The sequence below is a fragment of the Dendrobates tinctorius genome, unplaced genomic scaffold (genome assembly GCF_039654945.1).
Source record: "Dendrobates tinctorius isolate UK_male_01 unplaced genomic scaffold, ASM3965494v1 ptg000332l, whole genome shotgun sequence".
NCBI classification, from domain to species: domain Eukaryota; kingdom Metazoa; phylum Chordata; class Amphibia; order Anura; family Dendrobatidae; genus Dendrobates; species Dendrobates tinctorius.
In genome coordinates this window covers 3,228,524-3,249,760 of record NW_027361998.1, presented here as the reverse complement: position 1 = coordinate 3,249,760, position 21,237 = coordinate 3,228,524, and the positions used below count along the sequence as shown (strand labels likewise).

Sequence of the window (21,237 nt, the reverse complement as noted above, 5' to 3'; positions counted from 1 at the left end):
AATAACGGGGGGGCACGGATCGGGATCCGCGCAATCTCTCCGACCAGATTTTTGTCAGCCACTTCCTCCCGAGTGCCCGTTACGCTTGGGTCTCGGCCGCCTGTTTCATCTGTCAGTCATTAGCATTCCACAGATGTTAAGTACATTTAAAAAAAAAAAATAGATCCAAGTCCTGGGAAGAGGAAAGAAAGGGACTATTCAGTGTTCTCCGCAGAGTCAATGAGAGCCAAATATATAAGGAGCAACTGCTGAGACGAGGATCCCCCTGATCCCTGACAGCGGCAGCGCGGCCCCCGACCGACCATCGCAGGGGACGACTCACTGGGATTAAAATCATCATCCTCCAACACCTCTGCTCCAACCGCGCAACATTCAGCTGCACCCGGGTTATGTCCGACATCCCCTGACCGGGAGGATTGTTCTCAGTTATCATCTACGAAAGGTAAGAAAAAAAGAAGTGATTCATGCAACAGGTTTGCAGTCCTATGTAACACCACAGATAACACAGCGATAACTGTCTGAGTACAGATGATGTAGTAGATGTCACCTGCAGTCCTATGTAACACCGCATATAACACAGTGATAACTCACTGAGTACAGATATTGTAGTAGATGTCACCTGCAGTCCTATGTAACACCACAAATAACACAGCGATAACTCTGAGTACAGATGATGTAGTAGATGTCACCTGCAGTCCTATGTAACACCGCAGATAACACAGCGATAACTCTCTGAGTACAGATGATGTAGTAGATGTCACCTGCAGTCCTATGTAACACCGCAGATAACACAGCGATAACTCTCTGAGTACAGATGATGTAGTAGATGTCACCTGCAGTCCTATGTAACACCGCAGATAACACAGTGATAACTCACTGAGTACATATATTGTAGTAGATGTCACCTGCAGTCCTATGTAACACCACAGATAGCACAGTGATAACTCTCTGAGTATAGATAATGTAGCACATGTCACCTGCAGTCCTATGTAACACCACAGATAACACAGTGATAACTCTCTGAGTACAGATAATGTAGTAGATGTCACCTTCAGTCCTATGTAACACCACAGATAACACAGTGATAACTCACTGAGTACAGATAATGTAGTAGATGTCACCTGCAGTCCTATGTAACACCATACAGTGGTATGTAAAAGTTTGAGCACCCCTGGTAAAAATTACTGTTATTGTCAACAGTTAAGAAAGTTGAAGATGAAATGATGTCTAAAAGGGTTAAAGTCACAGATGACACAGACATTTCCTTTGTATTTTAGGTACAAATAAATATTTTTCATCTTTTACAAAAACTGCAAAATGGAAAATGGGCCGATGCAAAAGTTTCTGCACCCTTGGAGATTTGTGTGCTCAAATAACTATGACATTAATTACCCTGTTAGGGTTATGGCTTGTTCACTATCATTATTAGGAAAGGCCAGGTGATGAAAAATTCCCAGCTTTATAAAAACCCAGCCTCCTGTAACCTTGTGCCAAAAACAGCAGCCATGGGTTCTTCTAAGGAGCTGCCGAGCACTCTGAAAATGAAAATGGTGGAGGCCCATAAAGCAGGAGAAGGCTATAAGAAGATAGTTAAGAGTTTTCAAGTTGCCCTTTCCTCAGTTTGAAATGTAATTAAGAAATGGCATTTACCAGAAACAGTGGAGGTCAAGATAAGGTCTGGAAGACCAAGCAATATTTCAGTGAGAGCTGCTTATGTAGTATGTATGTTTTTTTTTCTTTTACATTCAACACATTAGCCGGATGATGGGACTACTACTGTCCCATCATTGGCTAATGTGTCAATCACTGTCATTGTAGAAGACATAGCCCGATGGGACTTGTAGTCCCATCGGACGATGTCTGCACACACACACAACCCCCAGCAGGCCCACACAGACCCCCGGCAGGCCCACACAGACCCCCAGCAGCCCGCACAGACCCCCAGCAGGTGCGCACAGACCCCCAGCAGCCCACAAAGACCCCCAGCAGGCCCGCACAGACCCCCGACAGTCCGCACAGACCCCCGGCAGGCCCGCACAGACCCCCGGCAGGCCCGCACAGACCCCCGGCAGGCCCGCACAGACCCCCGGCAGGCCCGCACAGACCCTCGGCAGCCCGCACAGACCCCCGGCAGGCCCACACAGACCCCAGCGAGGCCCGTACAGACCCCGCCCGCACACACACGCAGTCTCCGCCCATGCACCGCCCACACTCTTCCCCCCTCCTGAACTGGATGTGCAAGAAAAGAAAGGGTTTATTTTCATTCCGATATTTGTGCCCCATTGACTTGCATGGGTTTCCGGTATCGGAATCGGCGATACCCGATATTTTTGGGGTATCAGTCCGATCCAATCCGATCCGATATTTCCCGATATCGGAAGGTATCGCTCAACACTAGTCATCAGAAGAAAACCTCTCCTTCGGCCTCACCAAAAAACTCAGCGTTAGAAGTATGCAATTTGGAAACAAGTCCTGTGGACCGATGAGGTTAAAATAGAACTCTCTGGCCACAATGATCAAATGTACCTGTGGAGAGAAAAGGGCACAGAATTTCAGGAAAAGAACATCTCACCCACCATTAAGCATGGGGGAGGATCTATCATGCTTTGGGGTTCTGTTGCAGCCAATGGCACTGGGAACATTTCACAGGTAGAGGGAAGAATGGATTCAATGAAATTTCAACAAATTCTTGATGCAAATATAACACCATCTATAAAAAAGCTGAAGGTGAAAAGACGAAGAGGAAGAGGATGGCTTCTACAAATAGATAATGATCCTAAACACACGTCACAATCTACAATAGACGACCTCAAAAGATGCAAGCTGAAGGTTTTACAATGGCCCTCACAGTCCCCTGATCTGAGCACCATTGAAAATCTGTGGCTAGACTTCAAAATAGCAGAGGATGCCAGAAGGCCCGGGAATCCTAGAGAACTGGAAGAATTCTCCAAGGAAGAAAGGAGGAAAATCCATCAAACAAGAACTGAAAGACTCTTGTCTGGCTACAAAAAGTGTTTACAAGCTGTGATACTTGCAAAGGGGGGAGCTACTAGGTACTAACCATGCAGGGTGCGCAAACTTTTGCATCGGCCCATTTTCCTTTGTGTAATTTTTAAAATGTAAAAGATGAAAACATATATATATATGTACTAAAATACAAAGGAAATGTGTCATCTGTAACTTTAGCCCTTTTAGAGATCATTTCATCTTCAACTTGCCTAACTGTTCGCAATAACAGTAATTTTAACCAGGGGTGCTTAAACTTTTACATGTCACTGAATATAACGCTGGATTTATCTTCTCAGACGCTGTCGATAACAAAGTAACCATTACAGCACGTGCTGATTCCTAAGTTTTCTATTCACAGTTATTATTATGACTTCCTGTTTTCACTCTTTAAAAAATGGCCGCCGCATTACAAAACAAAAAAATTCCAATATCTCCATAAATAAAAGCAAAGCAACTGCTAAACATTGAGAAATGCTCTAATTTATACTGATTTATGATTTACTGATATATGGCAAGCTTTAATATTTGGGTGGAAACCCCCTTTAAATTAGTCTTTGTCTCAGTGAACCCCCCCTTAATGCACTAAATGATGTAAATGCAGTGCAGTGTAATCCAGAATGGCTGCAGATAAGTGTAAACCCTACGGGCCACTCAGCAGCGCCACATGTGGTGACGATGGGACTTACAACATGGAGGGGGAATACAGGCGGTATGGTTGAGCAATCAGTTCTCGTAGAGCAGCGAGTTGCTGGCAGCGCACTTCACAACCTCTGGAGCCTTTTGTTACAACTGGTCCCGTATTAGAAGCAGATAATGTTTCCAGAGCGAGCGGCTGAGGACGTGACGGGAATGTGCATTATGTCTCTTATACGTCACTTTACTTATTTGTCACCAGTCAGTAAATTCAGCTGCAGAAGTCTTAGCACGTGCTAAAATATTCATTATATATGAGCAGCTGTCAAATATCACAATGGAGATGTCAGTGTTTCCACTATTCCCGGAGCCGTCCGTCAGCCAAGAAACCTGATGATAATCCCACATGCACCAACCCGAGACTGTGGGATCGGGAGGATTACAGGACTCGGATTCTGAAAAATTTAGAGGGAACGTCCAGCTACTATTGGTACCAAACTAGGCACAGGACACTGGTGCATGGTCTGTCTGGGGGGGCACCGTAAGGTGACTTGTGAGGGCACCGGGATGGCTATAAAGTCATTGTGTGCGAAGCCCCTGCAATAGTTTGTCATTGATTCCATGTCCTCCATTACTATTTATTCCTAACCATGTGTCCATCTCATAGCTTTGTGGTCTCTGCTTTCCGCCGCCGGTTCAGTTTCCAACTTAGGGTAACGTTCACACTTTCCAAACCTGAAGCGGTTATAAGAAGCACAAAAAGACAGACGATAAGAACAGCGAGTCACCTTTACATTGCAGTGCGTCAGGTTAATTATTTTTCCCCTTTTCTTTTTAAAGGGAATCTATTACATCCGATTACACTATTAATCTGCAGATAAAGGGTTAATCTGCAGGTAATCTGAAGATTCCCGGCTGCTGTACTGAAAATGCGGCACTCAGGAGAAAATTAACTGTATTTCTTCCAGGAGCCGCCAGCTTTCAGTCACAGTCACTGCTCTCACACCATGTCAGTGAAAGCCGGCGGCTCCGGAGGTGAAAAAAGTTCATTTTTTCAAGGGTGCTGCACTTTCAGTAGAGACCCCCGGGCACATTTTTACTGTTATTAACCTGAATATTAGCCCAATATCTACTGTAAAATAGCATTTTCCGACGTGACCGGTTCCCTTTAGGCGTTTTTTTTTTCTGGCGGGTTCCTGAGCAGCTCTGCCTGAAAAGAAGTTTATGTCTAAGAAAGAATTTGATCCTGGACCATTGCCCAGAGGTAAAATACTGATACATCTGCGTGTATTGTTCTACGATTGCTGATCACCTCCTCGCCTTTGAATTTTTGTCTTATCCTTGTCAGGATCCGGTCAGCGCCGGCGGGCAGCCTCCGCTGAGCAGGGACTCACCCGCACTGTAGGGGGGCCCGGGGTCAGGTACAGCCGGAAAGTACAGATACATAGGACCTGTGGATGCTGAAGTTTAGCAAGCAGTCACAGGACCTACGGTCATGTGACTGCAAGGGGGCGGGGCTTAGCATCCTGCTTTCAGAGATGGCAGGACACTATACAGAAATACAGGCAAAACGGAGGTCATACACAGAGATATCAGTAAAGCACCAGGGATGAGACAGAACGGATAGTCAGGGCCAAGCAGAAGTCAAAACCAAACAGACATAGAAGGTACCAAGCAGAATCCAAAGCAATATCCAGAGAACAGGCCGAGTCGGACACAGAGAATCAAGCAACCAGAACCCAGCACAAACACACTCAGGGGTCACCACACTATGCCAAGGGCGAAAGTATAACTGACGAGGATGGGAGCGTCCTGAGGCTATAAGAAGCCTCTCCCAGAACCAGGGAGAGGCCACAATCATAGCCCCAAGTGTGCAGGTAAGCCTGCACCGGGATCACAACCTTTAACCCCAGAAATGCCAGTCATCAGCACTGGTTCCAGACATTAACCCCACGTGTGCAAGTCAAACCCGCACTGAGATCATGACAGTCCTGCTCCCTCCGATGCGGTCACCTGGTAGCTGTAGTCCAGCTCCTCGGTCGTGATCTGTGGCTTGTATCCTCGTTCTCGTCCCGTCTGCTCCTTTGATGTCTCATCTTGACCCTTTGCTTTGTTCCGGTCTTCGATTCTGTATCAGCTGGAGTTGCGCACCCAGTTATTTGTTGGGTTGCTAAAGTGCACTCACAAGGGGCAATATTCTATGCCCACACCGACGAATCCGCTATAAACCGTGCACGTTTTACACATGGATTTCCTGCCGAGGGTGAAATCTGGATCAATTACATTTCCACGGCAGAAAAAAAAGAAATTATTGCCCGCATGAATCCACCACCTGGGAGAAAAAGTGAGGAATAAATTCCACAACTTAGTTTAACCAGTGCCAAACTGGCTGCGGCACAAGGATCCGCTTGACCGATCCTCGACTTATTCCGGAACTGGGTAAGAAGACACCGCAGACTTTAAAAACCCTCGCGTTCCTCTGTACAAGAGCCTTCAGCATTAGTAATGTCTACCTTAAGAAATAAGTCACTTTTCCAGACTTAAATAAAAGTCTGAAATCAGAAGGTTGTGTTTATATTAGGACGTTTCCCAGCATATGGCTCGGAATGAATGGCCGGACAATATCGCGCTCTTACGATACAACGCCTCGTGCCGCAGTCTCATTACGTTCACCATTAGACTACATAACAGAAACACAAAACTGTGCCGCGGTGAACCCGCGACCTCCGCAATGAACTGACACAATTACGAGTGGAGTGCGCCCGAGATAAAGGGAAATTAATAGACTCTTCTGTAATACTTGGCCACGCTACGAAGTCTGGCCAAGAAGACGCGGATATTAGATTCGGTCCCTTCAGAGTTTCCGTACGTGAAATTATGGCCGTGAAGATATCAATTTTGGCTAGCCATTATAGACTGATCGGAGGAGTGTATATACCATAAACAACGGGGAAAATAAGTATTTGAACCACTGCCGATTTTGGAAGTCTTCCCACCTACAAGAATAGAGAGGTCAGTAATTATTATCGTAGGTACACTTCACCTGTGAGAGACAGAATCTAAAAATTTAATCCAGGAAATCACATTGTTGGATTGTTACATAATTTGCATTATATTGCATGAAATAAGTGTTTGATACTATAGAAAAACAGAACTTGATAATAAGGATACATACTAAACATAATACTGCCATATGGCTTACAATGTAGATCCGTACATTGCCATACAGTTGTGGCCAAAAGTATTGACACCCCTGCAATTCTGTCAGATAATACTCAGTTTCTTCCTGAAAATGATTGCAAACACAAATTCTTTGGTATTATTATCTTCAATAAATTTGTCTTAAATGAAAAAACACAAAAGAGAATGAAGCAAAAAGCAAAACATTGATCATTTCACACAAAACTCCAAAAATGGGCCAGACAAAAGTATTGGCACCCTCAGCCTAATACTTGGTTGCACAACCTTTAGCCAAAATAACTGCGACCAACCGCTTCCGGTAACCATCAATGAGTTTCTTACAATGCTCTGCTGGAATTTTAGACCATTCTTCTTTGGCAAACTGCTCCATGTCCCTGATATTAGAAGGGTGCCTTCTCCAAACTGCCATTTTTAGATCTCTCCACAGGTGTTCTATGGGATTCAGGTCTGGACTCATTGCTGGCCACCTTAGAAGTCTCCAGTGCTTTCTCTCAAACCATTTTCTAGTGCTTTTTGAAGTGTGTTTTGGGTCATTGTCCTTCTGGAAGACCCATGACCTCTGAGGGAGACCCAGCTTTCTCACACTGGGCCCTACATTATGCTGCAAAATTTGTTGGCAGTCTTCAGACTTCATAAACCATGCACACGGTCAAGCAGTCCAGTGCCAGAGGCAGCAAAGCAACCCCAAAACATCAGGGAACCTCCGCCATGTTTGACTGTAGGGACCGTGTTCTTTTCTTTGAATGCCTCTTTTTTTCTCCTGTAAACTCTATGTTGATGCCTTTGCCCAAAAAGCTCTACTTTTGTCTCATCTGACCAGAGAACATTCTTCCAAAACATTTTAGGCTTTTTCAGCCTGGCTTTTTTATGTCTCGGGGTAAGAAGTGGGGTCTTCCTGGGTCTCCTACCATACAGTCCCTTTTCATTCAGACGCCAACAGATAGTACGGGTTGACACTGTTGTACCCTCAGACTGCAGGGCAGCTTGAACTTGTTTGGATGTTAGTCGAGGTTCTTTATCCAACATCCGCACAATCTTGCGTTGAAATCTCTTGTCAATTTTTCTTTTCCGTCCACATCTAGGGAGGTTAGCCACAGTGCCATGGGCTTTAAACTTCTTGATGACACTGCGCACGGTAGATACAGGAACATTCAGGTCTTTGGAGATGGACTTGTAGCTTTGAGATTGCTCATGCTTCCTCACAATTTGGTTTCTCAAGTCCTCAGACAGTTCTTTGGTCTTCTTTCTTTTCTCCATGCTCAATGTGGTACACACAAGGACACAGGACAGAGGTTGAGACAACTTTAATCCATGTCAACTGGCTGCAAGTGAGATTTAGTTATTGCCAACACCTGTTAGGTGCCACAGGTAAGTTACAGGTGCTGTTAATTACACAAATTAGGGTACCGTTACACCTAGCGATGCACCAGCGATCCCGACTAGTGATATGACGCAGTCAGAATCGCTGGTGCATCGCTAGGTGGTCGCTAGTGAGCTGCCACTCAGGAAGATCTCACCAGTGACATCGCTGGGGATGGGGATCGCTACTTACCTGTCAGACACGGCGATCCTGCGTCCTCCCGCCCGGCTCCACGCGTCGCTCGTCGTCACAGCAGGAAGTGACCGACGAGGAATGGTCCAGCAGCTTCTCGCGCGATCAGCCATAACCAGCGGGGGAGCCGGTCGGAGGTAAGTATCACATGCAGCGATATCGCTAGCAATATCGCTGCTACGTCACAAAATCGGTGACTTTACAGCGATATTGCTAGCGATATCGCAGTGTGTAACGGGGGCTTTAGAGAAGCATCACATGATTTTTCGAACAGTGCCAATACTTTTGTCCACCCTCTTTTTTATGTTTGGTGTGGAATTATATCCAATTTGGCTTTAGGACAATTCTTTTTGCGTTTTTTCATTTAAGACAAATTAAATGAAGATAATAATAGCAAAGAATTTGTGTTTGCAATCATTTTCAGGAAGAAATTGAGTATTATCTGACAGAATTGCAGGGGTGTCAATACTTTTGGCCACAACTGTATATCTCCTACATAATAGTGCCATACAATGAGAACATAATACTGCCATATAGAGCTTACACTGTAGGACCGTACATTGCCATATATCTCCTACATAATAGTGCCATACAATGGGAACATAATACTGCCATATAGTGCTTACAATATAGAACTGTACAGTGCCTGCAGATCACTGCCAAATATCGGCTACATAATAGTAGAATACAATGGACGCCTGCCACTACCATGTAAAGTTTACACATATTACACCCATATAATACTGCCATACAGAACTTATATAATAGCACCATACTATGGTCATATAATATAGAGCTTACATGTTAATATATTAATACCATAAAGTGCCCACATAAAACTCCTAACCAAGCTTACATTACAGCATCATAGAGTGCAAACATTACACCGGCACATAGCTTCTAAATAATACATCCATACAGCGCTCATATAGTACTGCTAATACACGGGGCGCAAATTGTCCCCACCGAATGTATCCCATGCGTCTGGGCAAAGGAAAAACAATCTACAGGCAAAAAGGTAGCAAATCGTTTATAATTCATAGTTATAGAAATGGTGATAAGAAATATAAAATAATATTCTGAATTAGAATCCACAATACAATAAACACCTCCTGACTGCGGAATAAGTGATTCCCCCAAATCACTCCTGGGAAATTGTGTTTACCGTCATTACATGTAACTATAGGCTTATACTGATCAGAGGGAACGACTCCCTGTAAAGGATTCGCCCTCCGTAATATCCAGCACATTCTCACCTCCTGCTGTGATATTCAATTTGATCGTTCACCAAGAAAGAGGCGATGACACAAGACTGAAAAAGCGGCATTAACTCCGAGAGGGGATACGATGTTCTCACATTATTTTATACGTACTGCGCTCAGTGCAACCCCCAATCATCATATCTAAAATTTATATCTCACAGACGGATCTGGAATAAAAGAGGCGGTAAAAATGTAATAGTGGAATTACACTGTATCAACCTGAGATCCTAAGCAGCAACTGGAAATGTTACAGAAAAGTACAGGGACAATTACAGGAATATAACTATTATAATACTGCACCCTATGTGACACGCCCATTAGGGCTGTGGGTACTTAGAACTCGGTCGGACAGTTCTTTTCGGATTTCATATGATGGGTATTAGATCGGGCCAGGAGACCTGCAGTCCCCTGCCCTCCGGATTTAACTGCCGGGACTTCAGTACCCAGGGGTGGATTAAGGGTAGCCAGGGCCCGGGGCAGTTCAGACTCTGTGGGCCCCCCTCGTCACGTGACGGGGGTCACGAATCGTAGAGCCACACTCTACATAGAGAATAATGGGGCCTCCAGCACCGACCTCCACCCGCAGAGCCACACTCCACATAGAGAATAATGGAGCCTCCAGCACCGACCTCCACCCGCAGAGCCCCACTCCACATAGAGAATAATGGAGCCTCCAGCACCGACCTCCACCCGCAGAGCCGCACTCCACATAGAGAATAATGGGGCCTCCAGCACCGACCTCCACCCGCAGAGCAGCACTCCACATAGAGAATAATGGGGCCTCCAGCACCGACCTCCAACCGCAGAGCCACACTCCCCATAGAGAATAATGGAGCCTCCAGCACCGACCTCCACCCGCAGAGCCGCACTCCACATAGAGAATAATGGAGCCTCCAGCACCGACCTCCACCCGCAGAGCCGCACTCCACATAGAGAATAATGGAGCCTCCAGCACCGACCTCCACCCGCAGAGCCACACTCCACCTAGAGAATAATGGAGCCTCCAGCACCGACCTACACCCGCAGAGCATCACTCCACATAGAGGATAATGGGGCCTCCAGCACCGACCTCCACCCGCAGAGCATCACTCCACATAGAGGATAATGGGGCCTCCAGCACCGACCTCCACCCGCAGAGCCACACTCCACATAGAGAATAATGGGGCCTCCAGCACCGACCTCCACCCGCAGAGCCACACTCCACATAGAGAATAATGGAGCCTCCAGCACCGACCTCCACCCGCAGAGCAGCACTCCACATAGAGAATAATGGGGCCTCCAGCACCGACCTCCACCCGCAGAGCCGCACTCCACATAGAGAATAATGGAGCCTCCAGCACCGACCTCCACCCGCAGAGCCACACTCCACATAGAGAATAATGGAGCCTCCAGCACCGACCTCCACCCGCAGAGCCGCACTCCCCATAGAGAATAATGGAGCCTCCAGCACCGACCTCCACCCGCAGAGCCACACTCCACATAGAGAATAATGGGGCCTCCAGCACCGACCTCCACCCGCAGAGCCACACTCCCCATAGAGAATAATGGAGCCTCCAGCACCGACCTCCACCCGCAGAGCCACACTCCACATAGAGAATAATGGAGCCTCCAGCACCGACCTCCACCCGCAGAGCCACACTCCACATAGAGAATAATGGAGCCTCCAGCACCGACCTCCACCCGCAGAGCCACACTCCCCATAGAGAATAATGGAGCCTCCAGCACCGACCTCCACCCGCAGAGCCGCACTCCACATAGAGAATAATGGAGCCTCCAGCACCGACCTCCACCCGCAGAGCCACACTCCACATAGAGAATAATGGGGCCTCCAGCACCGACCTCCACCCGCAGAGCCACACTCCCCATAGAGAATAATGGAGCCTCCAGCACCGACCTCCACCCGCAGAGCCGCACTCCACATAGAGAATAATGGAGCCTCCAGCACCGACCTCCACCCGCAGAGCCACACTCCACATAGAGAATAATGGAGCCTCCAGCACCGACCTCCACCCGCAGAGCCACACTCCACCTAGAGAATAATGGAGCCTCCAGCACCGACCTCCACCCGCAGAGCATCACTCCACATAGAGGATAATGGGGCCTCAGCACCGACCTCCACCCGCAGAGCCGCACTCCACATAGAGAATAATGGGGCCTCCAGCACCGACCTCCACCCGCAGAGCCACACTTCCCATAGAGAATAATGGAGCCTCCAGCACCGACCTCCACCCGCAGAGCCGCACTCCACATAGAGAATAATGGAGCCTCCAGCACCGACCTCCACCCGCAGAGCCGCACTCCACATAGAGAATAATGGGGCCTCCAGCACCGACCTCCACCCGCAGAGCCACACTACACATAGAGAATAATGGAGCCTCCAGCACCGACCTCCACCCGCAGAGCCGCACTCCACATAGAGAATAATGGGGCCTCCAGCACCGACCTCCACCCGCAGAGCCACACTTCCCATAGAGAATAATGGAGCCTCCAGCACCGACCTCCACCCGCAGAGCCGCACTCCACATAGAGAATAATGGAGCCTCCAGCACCGACCTCCACCCGCACTCCACATAGAGGATAATGGGGCCTCCAGCACTGACCTCCACCCGCAGAGCCGCACTCCACATAGAGAATAATGGAGCCTCCAGCACCTACCTCCACCCGCAGAGCCGCACTCCACATAGAGAATAATGAAGCCTCCAGCACCGACCTCCACCCGCAGAGCCGCACTCCACATAGAGAATAATGGGGCCTCCAGCACCGACCTCCACCCGCAGAGCCGCACTCCACATAGAGAATAATGGGGCCTCCAGCACCGACCTCCACCCGCAGAGCCACACTTCCCATAGAGAATAATGGAGCCTCCAGCACCGACCTCCACCCGCAGAGCCGCACTCCACATAGAGAATAATGGAGCCTCCAGCACCGACCTCCACCCGCACTCCACATAGAGGATAATGGGGCCTCCAGCACTGACCTCCACCCGCAGAGCCGCACTCCACATAGAGAATAATGGAGCCTCCAGCACCTACCTCCACCCGCAGAGCCGCACTCCACATAGAGAATAATGAAGCCTCCAGCACCGACCTCCACCCGCAGAGCCGCACTCCACATAGAGAATAATGGGGCCTCCAGCACCGACCTCCACCCGCAGAGCCGCACTCCACATAGAGAATAATGGGGCCTCCAGCACCGACCTCCACCCGCAGAGCCGCACTCCACATAGAGAATAATGGGGCCTCCAGCACCGACCTCCACCCGCAGAGCCGCACTCCACATAGAGAATAATGGGGCCTCCAGCACCGACCTCCACCCGCAGAGCCGCACTCCACATAGAGAATAATGGGGCCTCCAGCACCGACCTCCACCCGCAGAGCCGCACTCCACATAGAGAATAATGGGGCCTCCAGCACCGACCTCCACCCGCAGAGCCACACTCCACATAGAGAATAATGGAGCCTCCAGCACCGACCTCCACCCGCAGAGCCGCACTCCACATAGAGAATAATGGAGCCTCCAGCACCGACCTCCACCCGCAGAGCCGCACTCCACATAGAGAATAATGGGGCCTCCAGCACCGACCTCCACCCGCAGAGCCGCACTCCACATAGAGAATAATGGGGCCTCCAGCACCGACCTCCACCCGCAGAGCCGCACTCCACATAGAGAATAATGGGGCCTCCAGCACCGACCGCCACCCGCAGAGCCGCACTCCACATAGAGAATAATGGGGCCTCCAGCACCGACCTCCACCCGCAGAGCCGCACTCCACATAGAGAATAATGGGGCCTCCAGCACCGACCTCCACCCGCAGAGCCGCACTCCACATAGAGAATAATGGGGCCTCCAGCACCGACCTCCACCCGCAGAGCCGCACTCCACATAGAGAATAATGGAGCCTCCAGCACCGACCTCCACCCGCAGAGCCGCACTCCACATAGAGAATAATGGAGCCTCCAGCACCGACCTCCACCCGCAGAGCCGCACTCCACATAGAGAATAATGGGGCCTCCAGCACCGACCTCCACCCGCAGAGCCGCACTCCACATAGAGAATAATGGGGCCTCCAGCACCGACCTCCACCCGCAGAGCCGCATTCCACATAGAGAATAATGGAGCCTCCAGATCCGACCTCCACATAGAGAATAATGGAGCCTCCGGCACCTACCTCCACCCGCAGAGCCGCACTCCACATAGAGAATAATGGAGCCTCCAGCACCGACCTCCACCCGCAGAGCCGCACTCCACATAGAGAATAATGGAGCCTCCAGATCCGACCTCCACATAGAGAATAATGGGGCCTCCAGCACCGACCTCCACCCGCAGAGCCGCATTCCACATAGAGAATAATGGAGCCTCCAGATCCGACCTCCACCCGCAGAGCCGCACTCCACATAGAGAATAATGGAGCCTCCAGATCCGACCTCCACATAATGAATAATGGAGCCTCCGGCACCTACCTCCACCCGCAGAGCCACACTCCACATAGAGAATAATGGAGCCTCCAGCACCGACCTCCACCCGCAGAGCCACACTCCACATAGAGAATAATGGAGCCTCCAGCACCGACCTCCACCCGCAGAGCCGCACTCCACATAGAGAATAATGGAGCCTCCAGCACCGACCTCCACCCGCAGAGCCCCACTCCACATAGAGAATAATGGGGCCTCCAGCACTGACCTCCACCCGCAGAGCCGCACTCCACATAGAGAATAATGGGGCCTCCAGCACCGACCTCCACCCGCAGAGCCGCACTCCACATAGAGAATAATGGAGCCTCCAGATCCGACCTCCACATAGAGAATAATGGAGCCTCCGGCACCTACCTCCACCCGCAGAGCCACACTCCACATAGAGAATAATGGGGCCTCCGGCACCGACCTCCACCCGCAGAGCCCCACTCCACATAGAGAATAATGGGGCCTCCAGCACCGACCTCCACCCGCAGAGCCGCACTCCACATAGAGAATAATGGAGCCTCCAGCACCGACCTCCACCCGCAGAGCCACACTCCACATAGAGAATAATGGAGCCTCCAGCACCGACCTCCACCCGCAGAGCCACACTCCACATAGAGAATAATGGAGCCTCCAGCACCGACCTCCACCCGCAGAGCCGCACTCCACATAGAGAATAATGGAGCCTCCAGCACCGACCTCCACCCGCAGAGCCCCACTCCACATAGAGAATAATGGGGCCTCCAGCACTGACCTCCACCCGCAGAGCCGCACTCCACATAGAGAATAATGGGGCCTCCAGCACCGACCTCCACCCGCAGAGCCGCACTCCACATAGAGAATAATGGAGCCTCCAGATCCGACCTCCACATAGAGAATAATGGAGCCTCCGGCACCGACCTCCACCCGCAGAGCCGCACTCCACATAGAGAATAATGGGGCCTCCAGCACCGACCTCCACCCGCAGAGCCGCACTCCACATAGAGAATAATGGGGCCTCCAGCACCGACCTCCACCCGCAGAGCCGCACTCCACATAGAGAATAATGGAGCCTCCAGATCCGACCTCCACATAGAGAATAATGGAGCCTCCGGCACCTACCTCCACCCGCAGAGCCGCACTCCACATAGAGAATAATGGGGCCTCCGGCACCGACCTCCACCCGCAGAGCCGCACTCCACATAGAGAATAATGGAGCCTCCAGCACCGACCTCCACCTGCAGAGCCCCACTCCACATAGAGAATAATGGAGCCTCCAGCACCGACCTCCACCCGCAGAGCCGCACTCCACATAGAGAATAATGGAGCCTCCAGCACCGACCTCCACCCGCAGAGCCGCACTCCACATAGAGAATAATGGAGCCTCCAGCACTGACCTCCACCCGCAGAGCCGCACTCCACATAGAGAATAATGGGGCCTCCAGCACCGACCTCCACCCGCAGAGCCGCACTCCACATAGAGAATAATGGGGCCTCCAGCACTGACCTCCACCCGCAGAGCCGCACTCCACGTAGAGAATAATGGGGCCTCCAGCACCGACCTCCACCCACAGAGCCCCACTCCACATAGATAATAATGGAGCCTCCAGCCCCGACCTCCACCCGCACTCCACATAGAGAATAATGGAGCCTCCAGCACTGACCTCCACCCGCAGAGCCGCACTCCACATAGAGAATAATGGAGCCTCCAGATCCGACCTCCACATAGAGAATAATGGAGCCTCCAGCACCGACCTCCACCCGCAGAGCCACACTCCACATAGAGAATAATGGAGCCTCCAGCACCGACCTCCACCCGCAGAGCCACACTCCACATAGAGAATAATGGAGCCTCCAGCACCGACCTCCACCCGCAGAGCCGCACTCCACATAGAGAATAATGGAGCCTCCAGCACTGACCTCCACCCGCAGAGCCACACTCCACATAGAGAATAATGGGGCCTCCAGCACCGACCTCCACCCACAGAGCCGCACTCCACATAGAGAATAATGGGGCCTCCAGCACCGACCTCCACCCGCAGAGCCGCACTCCACATAGAGAATAATGGGGCCTCCAGCACCGACCTCCACCCGCAGAGCCGCACTCCACATAGAGAATAATGGAGCCTCCAGCACCGACCTCCACCCGCAGAGCCTCACTCCACATAGAGAATAATGGGGCCTCCAGCACCGACCTCCACCCGCACTCCACATAGAGAATAATGGAGCCTCCAGCACCGACCTCCACCCGCAGAGCCGCACTCCACATAGAGAATAATGGAGCCTCCAGCACCGACCTCCACCCGCAGAGCCACACTCCACATAGAGAATAATGGGGCCTCCAGCACCGACCTCCACCCGCAGAGCCGCACTCCACATAGAGAATAATGGAGCCTCCAGCACTGACCTCCACCCGCAGAGCCGCACTCCACATAGAGAATAATGGGGCTTCCAGCACCGACCTCCACCCGCAGAGCCGCACTCCACATAGATAATAATGGGGCCTCCAGCACCGACCTCCACCCGCAGAGCCACACTCCACATAGAGAATAATGGGGCCTCCAGCACCGACCTCCACCCACAGAGCCGCACTCCACATAGAGAATAATGGGGCCTCCAGCACCGACCTCCACCCGCAGAGCCGCACTCCACATAGAGAATAATGGGGCCTCCAGCACCGACCTCCACCCGCAGAGCCGCACTCCACATAGAGAATAATGGAGCCTCCAGCACCGACCTCCACCCGCAGAGCCTCACTCCACATAGAGAATAATGGGGCCTCCAGCACCGACCTCCACCCGCAGAGCCGCACTCCACATAGAGAATAATGGAGCCTCCAGCCCCGACCTCCACCCGCAGAGCCGCACTCCACATAGAGAATAATGGAGCCTCCAGCACTGACCTCCACCCGCAGAGCCACACTCCACATAGAGAATAATGGAGCCTCCAGCACCGACCTCCACCCGCAGAGCCGCACTCCACATAGAGAATAATGGAGCCTCCAGCCCCGACCTCCACCCGCAGAGCCACACTCCACATAGAGAATAATGGGGCCTCCAGCACTGACCTCCACCCGCAGAGCCACACTCCACATAGAGAATAATGGGGCCTCCAGCACCGACCTCCACCCGCAGAGCCGCACTCCACATAGAGAATAATGGAGCCTCCAGATCTGACCTCCACATAGAGAATAATGGAGCCTCCGGCACCTACCTCCACCCGCAGAGCCACACTCCACATAGAGAATAATGGAGCCTCCAGCCCCGACCTCCACCCGCAGAGCCACACTCCACATAGAGAATAATGGGGCCTCCAGCACCGACCTCCACCCGCAGAGCCGCACTCCACATAGAGAATAATGGAGCCTCCAGCACCGACCTCCACCCGCAGAGCCTCACTCCACATAGAGAATAATGGGGCCTCCAGCACCGACCTCCACCCGCAGAGCCGCACTCCACATAGAGAATAATGGAGCCTCCAGCACCGACCTCCACCCGCAGAGCCACACTCCACATAGAGAATAATGGGGCCTCCAGCACCGACCTCCACCCGCAGAGCCACACTCCACATAGAGAATAATGGAGCCTCCAGCCCCGACCTCCACCCGCAGTGACCCACTCCACATAGAGAATAATGGAGCCTCCAGCACCGACCTCCACCCGCAGAGCCGCACTCCACATAGAGAATAATGGAGCCTCCAGCACCGACCTCCACCCGCAGAGCCGCACTCCACATAGAGAATAATGGAGCCTCCAGCACCGACCTCCACCCGCAGAGCCGCACTCCACATAGAGAATAATGGAGCCTCCAGCACCGACCTCCACCCACAGAGCCCCACTCCACATAGAGAATAATGGAGCCTCCAGCACCGACCTCCACCCGCAGAGCCGCACTCCACATAGAGAATAATGGAGCCTCCAGCACCGACCTCCACCCGCAGAGCCGCACTCCACATAGAGAATAATGGAGCCTCCAGCACCGACCTCCACCCGCAGAGCCCCACTCCACATAGAGAATAATGGAGCCTCCAGCACCGACCTCCACCCACAGAGCCGCACTCCACATAGAGAATAATGGAGCCTCCAGCCCCGACCTCCACCCGCAGAGCCACACTCCACATAGAGAATAATGGGGCCTCCAGCACCGACCTCCACCCGCAGAGCCACACTCCACATAGAGAATAATGGAGCCTCCAGCCCCGACCTCCACCCGCAGAGCCACACTCCACATAGAGAATAATGGGGCCTCCAGCACCGACCTCCACCCGCAGAGCCACACTCCACATAGAGAATAATGGAGCCTCCAGCACCGACCTCCACCCGCAGAGCCACACTCCACATAGAGAATAATGGGGCCTCCAGCACCGACCTCCACCCGCAGAGCCGCACTCCACATAGAGAATAATGGAGCCTCCAGCCCCGACCTCCACCCGCAGAGCCACACTCCACATAGAGAATAATGGGGCCTCCAGCACCGACCTCCACCCGCAGAGCCACACTCCACATAGAGAATAATGGAGCCTCCAGCCCCGACCTCCACCCGCAGAGCCACACTCCACATAGAGAATAATGGAGCCTCCAGCACCGACCTCCACCCACAGAGCCGCACTCCACATAGAGAATAATGGAGCCTCCAGCACCGACCTCCACCCGCAGAGCCCCACTCCACATAGAGAATAATGGAGCCTCCAGCACCGACCTCCACCCGCAGAGCCCCACTCCACATAGAGAATAATGGAGCCTCCAGCACCGACCTCCACCCACAGAGCCGCACTCCACATAGAGAATAATGGAGCCTCCAGCACCGACCTCCACCCGCAGAGCCACACTCCACATAGAGAATAATGGAGCCTCCAGCCCCGACCTCCACCCGCAGAGCCACACTCCACATAGAGAATAATGGAGCCTCCAGCACTGACCTCCACCCGCAGAGCCACACTCCACATAGAGAATAATGGAGCCTCCAGCACCGACCTCCACCCGCAGAGCCCCACTCCACATAGAGAATAATGGAGCCTCCAGCACCGACCTCCACCCGCAGAGCCGCACTCCACATAGAGAATAATGGGGCCTCCAGCACCGACCTCCACCCGCAGAGCCGCACTCCACATAGAGAATAATGGAGCCTCCAGCACCGACCTCCACCCGCAGAGCCACACTCCACATAGAGAATAATGGGGCCTCCAGCACTGACCTCCACCCGCAGAGCCACACTCCACATAGAGAATAATGGAGCCTCCGGCACCGACCTCCACCCGCAGAGCCACACTCCACATAGAGAATAATGGAGCCTCCAGCACCGACCTCCACCCGCAGAGCCGCACTACACATAGAGAATAATGGGGCCTCCAGCACCGACCTCCACCCGCAGAGCCGCACTCCACATAGAGAATAATGGGGCCTCCAGCACCGACCTCCACCCGCAGAGCCACACTCCACATAGAGAATAATGGGGCCTCCAGCACCGACCTCCACCCGCAGAGCCGCACTCCACATAGAGAATAATGGGGCCTCCAGCCCCGACCTCCACCCGCAGAGCCGCACTCCACATACATGGCTGCTCTCAGTGCTCTGTGCTGTGCGCACAGGACCTGTGATGAGGTCACAGGAGGGGAGGAGACAGGGGTCACATGATCGGGGGCCCTGACACCTTACCTCCTGTGATCTCATCACAAGCCTTTGCACGCTACCAGCAGTATCAGCGTTCAGGCTACTTGTAGATGCTGCTGGTAGCAGAGCACATAATGCCGCCCCCACGGTCACTCACTTTTAGGTGGGGAGAAGATGGAGTGCCATTGCAGCAGCCAGCAGGAATGTGGTGGGGGCCCCGGGGCTGAAGCCCCGCCTGCCCTGCCTATAATCCGGCCCTGCGCGGTGGCGGATTATAATGGGGCAATTTACTGGCCTGGGCTGTGGGCCCCTTAACCCCACTGGGCCCGGGGCAACTGCCCAAATTGACCTCATTATAATCCGCCACTGTCAGTACCCACGCAACCACTCACTACGTCATCCGGTCCCTGGCGCTCAGCTCTGGGGCGAGTTTAATCACAGCTCCACTCCCCAGGTTCTGCTCGACTTTTCTCCTACTGACACCTGGTAAGGGAACCCCTCCTTGCGTTCAGGCAAGACTTTACTCCCTGTGAGGGAGGCAATGCCACTGTGGCAACCGGACTCCTGGAATGCCACATTCCCTCCTATTGAAATTCAGTACATTTTGACAAGTGAACAATCATAACTACGTACAAGATTTCAAAAATAAAAATTACAAAAACCAAAGCTCAAAAATAGTCCTGGTGACGATTAGTCCATGCGTCATTGTCCTAGATTCATTCCTGAGCCAGGTTGGTAACTATATACAAGCATTGTCCTGGTCACTACGAGTCCAGTGACCCAATCGTCCATTAAATCAAGTAAAATAGGATTACTCAAAAGGTCTTACAGGGTCTCTGTAGGCTCATATGCTTGACGGTTACATACTTACATTACATATTTACACAATCTACTTACATGCGGAACCTTACGGGGATTTGATCTAGGGTACTACGGGTAGACCTTCGCAGCACTGGTACTGGTGTATTGTCCTCTCTATTGGCTGCACTACGGGTGACTCTACGTAGCATGGGTATACCTGATGTTTTATGACCACTGATGCTCACCGTGGGCATGACAGATTCGCCGCTGGCAGGGGGTGGATTCTCTTGCTCCACTGCTGGTGTGGCATCTGCTGCTTGAGCCTGCTGGTCTTCAGGCTGGTCTTGAGTCGCATCTCTTTCTGGCACTACTAGCTGGGGAAAGGTCAAAACGGGCACGACTATGGCCTGGTTCACCCTTGTCCAATTTGTAGGGAACTCACCGAGTACTGTGCTGATCTTTTCCTCCACCTCTTCCACTGGCTGAGGAATGTCTTGGTTTTCAATTCTGTCCTTTATTTGGTCAGGATATGGTTTTAGATGATCCCTCGATACTGCCGCTGAGGTTTCTCCTCCATCTTTACTGATGAGGCAAACCTTGGTGTTATCAAAGTCTGAAGGTAAACCGGTGCATGGCTCAGCCTCCCACTGGTCGCCTAGTTTGAGAACTCGTATCTTCCATTTGAGTACCTGTTTTCCAGGTGACAAGGGAAAAGCAGGGGCGTGCTGATTATA

The 21,237-nt window shown here is 51.9% G+C and overlaps 1 protein-coding gene and 1 long non-coding RNA gene across 2 annotated transcripts in view; one reads left to right on the top strand and one right to left on the bottom strand.

Annotated features, from left to right (window-relative positions):
• Positions 1-299: 299 nt before the first annotated feature.
• On the bottom strand, positions 300-10,255 carry LOC141074306 (uncharacterized). The gene is made up of 5 exons (XR_012227181.1): positions 9,652-10,255; positions 6,581-6,638; positions 5,656-5,896; positions 4,292-4,377; positions 300-433 (listed from the first exon to the last, which is right to left on the bottom strand). It is a non-coding gene; the product is annotated as an uncharacterized lncRNA (long non-coding RNA).
• Positions 312-21,237, top strand: part of LOC141074304 (uncharacterized) — a 123,330-nt gene continuing 102,404 nt past the window's right edge. The window contains exon 1 of the mRNA XM_073561935.1: positions 312-442. The gene's annotated coding sequence lies outside the window, so the exon portion shown is untranslated. The remainder of the gene's footprint in view (positions 443-21,237) is intronic.